This window comes from Thermobia domestica, chromosome 1 (genome assembly GCF_964235325.1).
Source record: "Thermobia domestica chromosome 1, izTheDome1.hap1.1, whole genome shotgun sequence".
NCBI lineage: Eukaryota > Metazoa > Arthropoda > Insecta > Zygentoma > Lepismatidae > Thermobia > Thermobia domestica.
Genome location: NC_137454.1, coordinates 165091152 through 165100182, shown reverse-complemented (window position 1 = coordinate 165100182; position 9031 = coordinate 165091152). Strand labels below are relative to the sequence as shown.

General features: G+C 37.2%; 1 protein-coding gene across 1 annotated transcript in view; it reads left to right on the top strand.

Annotated features, from left to right (window-relative positions):
* The first annotated feature begins 4794 nt into the window (after positions 1–4794).
* Positions 4795–9031, top strand: part of LOC145690684 (protein SERAC1) — a 192344-nt gene continuing 188107 nt past the window's right edge. The window contains exon 1 of the mRNA XM_081765825.1: positions 4795–5005. The gene's annotated coding sequence lies outside the window, so the exon portion shown is untranslated. The remainder of the gene's footprint in view (positions 5006–9031) is intronic.

Below are 9031 nucleotides of genomic sequence, written 5' to 3'. Positions count from 1 at the left end.
CACCTAAACAATTAAAAAAAAAAAGTCCATATGAACATAAGGCGAAAACCGCGTTGTTTCAAAGTTACCGAAATTGAGAAAATTATAAATTTGAGGCTGCTTAACTCGAAAACTATGAGAGTGAGATATCAAAGGCGATTAAAGAGATATTAGAGGAACTAGTACACTGTCTATTTAAATATCCATGTTTCAGAGTTGGAAAGTATCGGCGGAACGGATTTTATAGAGGGAGCTGCGGGATAGGTTCCGCTCTTCCATCTCTCTCTCTAAAATCATGTGCGCCGGTACAACCCACATTGTTAAGGTGTGAGGATTTCACCAGTGAATTTTAGCTACATAATAAATTAACACCCTGTATATAAAGGGTGTTTCAAAACAACACCGACAACGTTTGGGAGGTTATTCCCGACACCAAGATAAGACAAAAAGCATGGACCAACCTGGGTGCACAAATGCTTCCTTTCGGAGTTATTGGTTGCCGAAAACATGAAAAAATGAACTTTAAATGTCCATAGCTCCAAAACTATGCCGTCGGGTTTTCACCGTAGTTGGGTCCAGATTTTACTTAGGAACTAGTATCTACCCTATACAAATATCATGTTCCAGAATCCTGCGGTACTCACCCAACAATTTTTTAAAGGGAGTTTGGCTACGGGTATAAGTTTGAAGTACTCACCAATTACCTCTATAAAAAATGTTGCTGAAGTACAGCAGGAATTTGAAATACGGATATTTGGATAGGGCACATATTTCCTAAGTGAAGTCTTGACCCGACTACGATAGGCCAAATAGCATTGGAGTAATGGACCTTTAAAGTTCATTTCTTCATGTTTTCGGCAGCCTATAACTCCGAAAGGAAGTATTTGTTCACCCAGGATGGTCTATACTTTTTGTCTTATCTTGGTGTCAGGAATCATCTCCCAAATATTATTGGTGTTGTTTTGAAACACCCTGTATATATATATATATATATATATATATATATATATATATATATATATATATATATATATATATATATATATATATATATATATATATATATATATATATATATATATATATATAGGGTAATTTCGTGTTGTCATACGCACAGCCCCCAAATGTATTCTATGTGGCCATAAACACGCATTAGTGAAATAGCAGCTCTCTACGAGAACGTTAACCCGTGCCGACTTGACGACAGTCATGAAATGGCGTTTCCACATTATAACAATTTAGAATTTCCAACCGTGATAACGGAGAAACTAAAAGAGACAGAGAAACGAAACTTTGCACGAAGCAACTAGAAAAAGGGTGACATCTGTTCGTGTATTGACAAACAGCACCGGATGAACACTGTTGCCAACCCAAGACAAAGTTTTGTTTTTGTAAATGGAATGACCTAAATTGAATATCATCATTAGAATCAGCAATGGAAATAAAGACAAAAGAGATTGTAAAGCCAGATCAGTGTTGCAAACTTTTTCAGCAATAACATGTAATATGTGTTGGCGCAAACAGGGAGTGAGGTACTAACGTTTTGTATACCTTAAATCAGATATTGACAAGAATTGTTGGCGTTGACTCTAAGTCTAGAAGCATCCGCTGAACAATGTTGCCATCAACAGAAGGGAGAAATTGAGTTTGGAATAGATACAATAACTTGGAAAAAGTCGCTAGTGTTATATGCTTTAAAACCTATAATGCAAGGCGATAGAGCATGAGGAGTAGAACCGTGAACCTTAAAAGAATATATATATTCTTTTAAGGTCCGGGAATGAAAATGTTTCTTCCACGTTTCTCGATCTTCGGCTTCCTCTTTTCACTTCCAATATTTTCTTCTATTCTTCAAATCATCGATCAGTTGGTTCTCCTTCTTCCTATTTCTCGCTTCTCTTTCATCTCTCCCTCTGTGGCTATATAAACAAGATAATTTCTTCTTAAGATTTGTCCAATTCAATTGACTTTCCTATGAAGGATGCTAGCTAAAAGCGTCTTCTTCTCTCCTACCTGTTTAAAAATATCTCCGTCCATTTTATCTTCTCCATTTTACTCCATCACATTTCAAAGCTCTTTAAATATTACGATGATCTTGAAGTTTTAATATTTCTTCTCTCTAAATATTTCTTCTCTAACTTCCACTATGTCAAACTCTCTGAACCATACAGTCCAATACTGCACATAAAGCACCTGATCAGCTTCTTCCTTAGTCCAATAGCTGTATGGACTAAATCTACTGTATCGAATACAGTCTTTGGAAAAATAACACCATCAAACTCCAGAAGGTGAAGAAAAGAAATTCATCTAGGGGGAGCTGGTTCACAAGGCACAAGCATGTGAGTAGGGGTGTGTGTCGAAATTTTGTTGTCGCCATTCTAAACCAAAACTTTTAGTTTGACGGGGGGAAGGGACGGTAACTCAGTGGTAGAGTGCTTATCTCTGATGCGTGGAGTTCCTGGTTCGATCTCCGGTCAAGTAAGTTTGTGGTGAACAGCATTGTGTCCGGGGTTTTCTCGTTTCCTTCCACATACTCATTCCACCAATTCTTCCACCATCCTTGACTTGCCTTAATCGTCGTTTCCCCTAGCCTAAAAGGGCATCATGGGACGTTAGACTGATAGAAAGATTTAATTTGGCGATAGGCATTTGCATAAATTAGATGTGTGAAAAAAAAATGGGGAACAAACCTGAAATGTTATGCCTTGCCAAGCTAAGCAGCAACTCAGTAATATTTTTAAAAACATAAGCCATCTACTTTTTTTCTTTTATTGCTTTCTATTTGCACCTGTCCTAACAGCACAAGATGTGCTAGGCAAGTGCCTTTTAGATGTTCCAGCTACTTTTTAGGTACCCAACACTTGGCACATATGATATTCATGTGCTAAGTATGTACTTCAGCTACCTAAAGTTTTAGGTGCTTGTTACACCTTATTGATATTTGCAACTATGTACCACAAATATAGCATTTATATAACTGGCTGTTTCGCTATGACATGGAGACAAGGGCGCCCATCAGGGGGGCAAAGTGGGGCGCTCGCCCCCTAGAGGAAATTGTACTTCAGAATATCGAAAATCAAATAGAATTTTTACATTAGTTACAGCAAAATTTGAAACTATTTTTGAAACGTCGCTTATACTTGCCCCCCTTGGAAACCACAACATGGGTTCCCTTGCATGGGGAACATACCTAGAACATACTAGGCACGTTCCCCAGGTACATGTCAGACATGTGCCTAGGGGCGGACATAGACTGTGACTATCACTTGCCGTCTATGTGATTTCTCTCTTAGAGGTACATAAGGCACATACTGGACACATTTCCATGTCCCTGAGGGAACACGATAGGGATATACCTGCTATGTAATTGTGCTGTTAGGCTGCAGATAGTAAATTTTGACTCATATGCTACAGAGAAAGAGCTGAAAAAGATTAAACATATTACTAGTTTGCTGAAATCTTATGAAGGGTTAAATAGGGCCTATAAAGCTTCTGGAAAGTAAGTTTTTTTTTAACAACTCTTCAATATTTATTTCTGTGACAAACTATTTTTTTTTAATAACGTTATAATACTGAGATCAGAAATGCAACCAGTGGCGTATTTATGGGAGGCTTCCGGACTTAAGCCTCTCGAGATTTTATTTGCTATTTGAAAGTAAATGAAATATCTTGCAGAATTTTCACATTTCCAGGAATAAAGTTAGCAAAGCCTCTCCCCAAAACAAAATCGAAAATACGCCACTGAATGCAACATCCTCCGTATAAGTAGAATCGATTTTCAATATCACTGCACTAAGGGATGTGCTTGAGCCGGGTTATCCCCGTGGCTATGCCACTGGTTCACAGGCTACCAGTGCCGGACTGGGCACGGTGGCTACTTGGAGATCGCCAACGGTCCGAGCTCCGGGGACCCCGCAAAGATTACGAGGAGCAGGAACTGTAGACCTTGATCGAATTTTTGTTGTCGCAAATGTTTTCTTGAGTCTTCCTTCCAAAAAGGTTGCGGAAGCCTAAGTAAGTCTTCTCGGGCCCCCTTGCTCGTGTCAGTAGCTTCACGATTACCTTTGATTGTGTCAGCATTATTGTAACTGTTTTGCACTACATGTTTATTTAATGCGGGAAATATGATTTTGTTGTTTTGCAACTGGTGTATTTAATGCATATCTATATCTATATCTATATCTATATCTATATCTATATCTATATCTATATCTATCTATCTCCGGTGTCAGGAATCACCTCCCGACGTTTAGTATTTTAATTAAGTTACAATATATATATATATATATATATATATATATATATATATATATATATATATATATATATTCACGCTTGTATGGGTGCCCTTTTGGTAGACTTGTCCACCGCCCTCGTTAGTGGCCCAGCACGGGCCTGGGCTATAGGGACCGGCGCCAAGGGCCCTCAGTGTGGCCAGTTCGGCCCTATAAGCTACCTGAATTCAATCCTTTCCGATCAAAGGGTATAACAAGAAAAAATAGAAACATTCTTTTCTATATATAACATTTTAAAGCATAAAATCCCTTTATATTCAATTGAGTCTTGGAAGTTAATGATTGAAAAAAAAAATATATTAAGTCTTTAAAGACCTGACCACCATCGACCTAGTGCTACTTCAAAACAATAGTGTTGCCACTTATATTTTCCCCACGCATTCATTTTTACTTTTAATCTTGCAAAGCATGCATATTCATGATGTTAACCATTAACTACGCCTCATAGATGGCACTACTGGCATGAACTGCGTACGCGCAGAAACTCCCACTGCAAGTTTGTTGTTCTGTAACCAGTGACAGCCGACGCAGTAGAAAAGTGTTAGTGATTGCGTTTAGTGAAGTAGTTGTAACAATTCTGCTCTCCTGTGCAAGCATCTTTTCGGTGCCTTCTTGCTTCTTTGCTAGGCTATGTTTATGGTGGTGCTTCAAGTGCTAAGCGAATCCGTCAACTTTGGAGGCATTTGCTAATCACAATCAATGCATTGTGCTTGAACACTTTCACAGAACAGGTAAGTTGAATACCACGGAAGTGTGTCACTTTGGTAAACAAAAAAATCGTGACTGATATTTGTTTACAAACAAAGGCATTTTGTAACCAAAGAAGTACAAAGCGTTGACTGACATATAGTACCAACCAAAAGTTGGTGTGGCGTTTTTTCTTCTTTATTTTATTTGTTTACAGCATCATTGTTATGCAATGATCTGAAGCATTTAAACAAGGGATTGTCATTCCTCATTATTTTTTCTTCCAGTAGAAACACGTTTTGTATAGAGTGTCCAAGGAATATGTTAGTCTTGTTTTTTCTTTCTTATACGCATAACCTACTAGTGATTCTATCGGCTCTTCGTTTCTATTTCCTAAGATCATATTATGAAAGTGATTTATATACATATATAAACTACAGGTGTTAAATTATGTCCTTGATAGGGAAAGATGGGCTAAACCAAATGTTATCTTGACGCGAGAGAATAGCTTAAACCATGTAGATTTAATCCAGTAACTGACCTTAATAAATTAAATCTAAATAAATGGCGTACACATGGAGTTTTGGTGCCGACAGGAGAGTTTTAGGGCGCAGATTTCCCCCATGAGAATATTTGGGACGGCAGGACATACTTTTGTTTAGAATAGTCATTCAAACTGGAGAATGGTAAAGAGAAAGGTACATTTGGAGGACACAATGATAAGTTCGAGGGTTGTACCCCTGATATGGAACATACGAGAGAGACAAACAGAAGAAGCAATCAATGCCAAATAAATTACATCTCATAAGTAGGCCTATATGTTGCTACTAAAATATTAGTAGTATATGTGTTTTTATATGTACTATTGTAGACCTAATTTTAAGTGGAGGGGACACGGTTCCATCTGAGTTAAACCTGTCAGTACTCTTGGTCCATGATATACACCTCTCCTAAAATCACCCAGCAACGTCATTTTAAATTTTGCTGCAGGGACTCGACAGGCCCGCAACCAGCCACAGAGGTTTGGGGGGTCATGAATAAGATGGGGGGGCAAGCCATTGAAAATTATCTTACAAGTATCTTATTTGTTATTTTTGTAGTAATAATAGCATTTTGTATTGAGGTCTGGAGGGGCCATGGAAAGTTTAGGGGGGCCTGGCCCCCCTCTAGTTGCGGGCCTGGGACTCGATATATAAGTAAAAAATAAAATGAAATCTTTAAGTTTTACGTCCCACGGCCGGCTAGGCTGAAGGAGACGGTGATGATGAGAAATGAAGGAAATAGTGGAATGAGGAAACTGGAAGGAAACGGGAGAACCCCGAGAAAACCCATGCACAAGGTATTTGTTCACCATAAAGCTCACTTGGCGCGAGCTGGGATCGAACCAAGGATTCCAAATACCAAAAGGTGAACGCTCTACCACTAAAACACCGCGGCCCCTCTATGTAAGTAGTTGTTTACGTTTTTCGTTGGTAAGTTTTATCGTATTCATAACTACATTTCAAATTCAGGTAGACAAATGATGCTCCTGAATTCACATGTCATGTATCCCCTCACAAATAAAACATTACTAATTTTAAAACAATACTTCATGATTCTGATTTTTAGTATCTCCTGAACCCAGGTCCGTCACGTGGGTGAGGCCACCGAAGGGGGCGCCGGGACGACAAATCAACAAAATTTAGAAATTTAGATTATGTAGGCAATGAATTAAAAAAATATATATATTGTTAATTCAGATATTTTAATAATGATCAGGCCACGGCTAAGTAAAATTACCGGTAATGTAAAACATCGTCTTCAACTGGAACTTTCTCCCGCCCTCTTTGAGAAGACATTTTATCTGGGAAAACTGACCGAGATATGCTACTACTTACTTCTTATCCGTATGACAGTTTAGATAGATAGATGCAAAATTGTACTACGAACATTCTCATACCAATATCTCGATTTTCGATAAATGTGGAGTTAAGGTCTTTTCGCTTAGGACGGCAGTATTGGTTTAAACTGAAAACAGTTTTAAAAGGCATTACAATGCAATTTTAAGGCTTAAGTTTTAAAAAAAAGTTTCGAAGGGTACTTGCCGGACCTCATGTACTTGGGGTGAGGGTGGTATTCCTAGACACCCTTTCCCGGTTTCCCCGAATCGAAATCCTGGCTGTGTCCCTGTCAACTATTACAATTTCAACAGCACAAATCATTGTCGTGTCCAACAAACATCTATTTTTAAAAAAAATAGTTTTCTATTTATATATATATATATATTTATGTAAGAATGCCTGTCCCAGTAACTGTAAGTTAAAGCTGGTAAAGACGTATTTATGCTTAACAATGGTCCAGGAAAGAATTAATTGTCCATAGTAGCTATTGAAAATGATGAAGCCTAAAAGTAAGATTTCAAGGAGATATTGTCCACATTTGCTCGCAGAAAAGTCAGGAAAATGCCATTTAGAGTTTGAATAAAGTATGTATTTGTTATTATGCAGTTAATTTTGCTCACTTCTATTTTAATTTATTAGTATTTTATGTAATAGGAATACAAAGTAGAAACTGGATCCAATTAGCTAAGGATAGAAGTCAGTGGAGAGCTTTTGTGAACGCGACACTGAACCTCCGGGTTCCATAGGCCATAGAGTTAGTTAGTTAGTATTTTATGTTATCATTATATGATCTTTACACTACATGTTTTGGAAATTGTTAACATCGCCTTGCAGAACAAACATTAACAAACCGTACAAACATAAGTTTTGATTTTGAGCATAAATTATAATTGTAGGATTGAATTGAAGCAAATACAAATAATTATAGACGTCTCCTGAAAAAGTTATTTTAGTATTCTAACGCTATGATAAATTTACTGAAAATTTATGTTAATTATAAGTAAAGAGTAGTTTATTATTATTATTATTATTATTTTCTTAGCTAAAGTCAGAAAATTACAGTTTTTGTTATCACTTACTCATTGGGTTTTAATATATGTATCATTATTTGTATATTCTATGCTATTACTATGTTGATGTGTATCAAGCTCAAGATAAACAACAATAGCGCTCGATTTCAATAATTAAAAATCAAGGTTTCATTAACTGTTATGTTTTAACTGCAAACGCCATTTTCTTTTAAAAATTGACATAATACTAATTTCTTTCATCTTACATTGTGATCTTACATTCCTATTGAAATATAGTACAGAATAAACTCTGGTTCTTCCTCATAACACACGGGGGGGGGGGGCACGGAATTTTCGCCCCGGGCGCGTACAACCTACGCGACGGTCCTTCCTGAACCCTGAATATGACTGATTAACACATTCTATTCTTGCTTTTGCAAAAAAACGTTTCTCAATACATTGAACTAATTTTCTTCCTCTTGCCCCCGTAAAATTATAATACCGCACTTTTACATCATAGCCCGACCTCCTTTATGGGCACCCCTGATTAAAGGCAACATTAGTGTATGCTTAACTTGAAAGCTTTAACACGGCTGGCAATCGTCATAAATCTAGTTATTCAAACTTCAAATTGATGATTACTTCGGAATTTGCAGACGGGCTATGTGCTGTTATATGGTTATTACCGTTTATGATTTTACGGCTAGTTATAAATGTTAGGCTAGAATTAACGTGGATCAGACATGATAATTCAAAGGTTAAGCAAATTGAAATTAAAAATGAAAAACCATATCTGAAGTTTACGGTAAAATCAAACAATGAGATCATGCAAGCCACAGAGTTACAGTCTCCCGTCTTTTAGTTGTTGCTTGATTCGTGGTAAGCAGCTTGTAGGGCAAAAAGTATTACTAGAGGAAGATTATCTAAAACCTAAGTTAGGCCTATAAGTATAAAATTTCATGATTCTTTACGCAAAAAGGCAATATAGGCAGAACCTAAATATGGTTCTGAAATCCTCAATTTGTAAAATGAAAATGAAATGGAATCTTTAAGTTTTACATCCACGGTTATGCCTGCTAGGCTAAAGGAGACGGCGAAGATGAGAAATGAATGAAACTGTGGAATGAAGAAAGTGGGAGGGAACAGGAGAACCCCGAGAAAACCCACGCACATGGTGTGG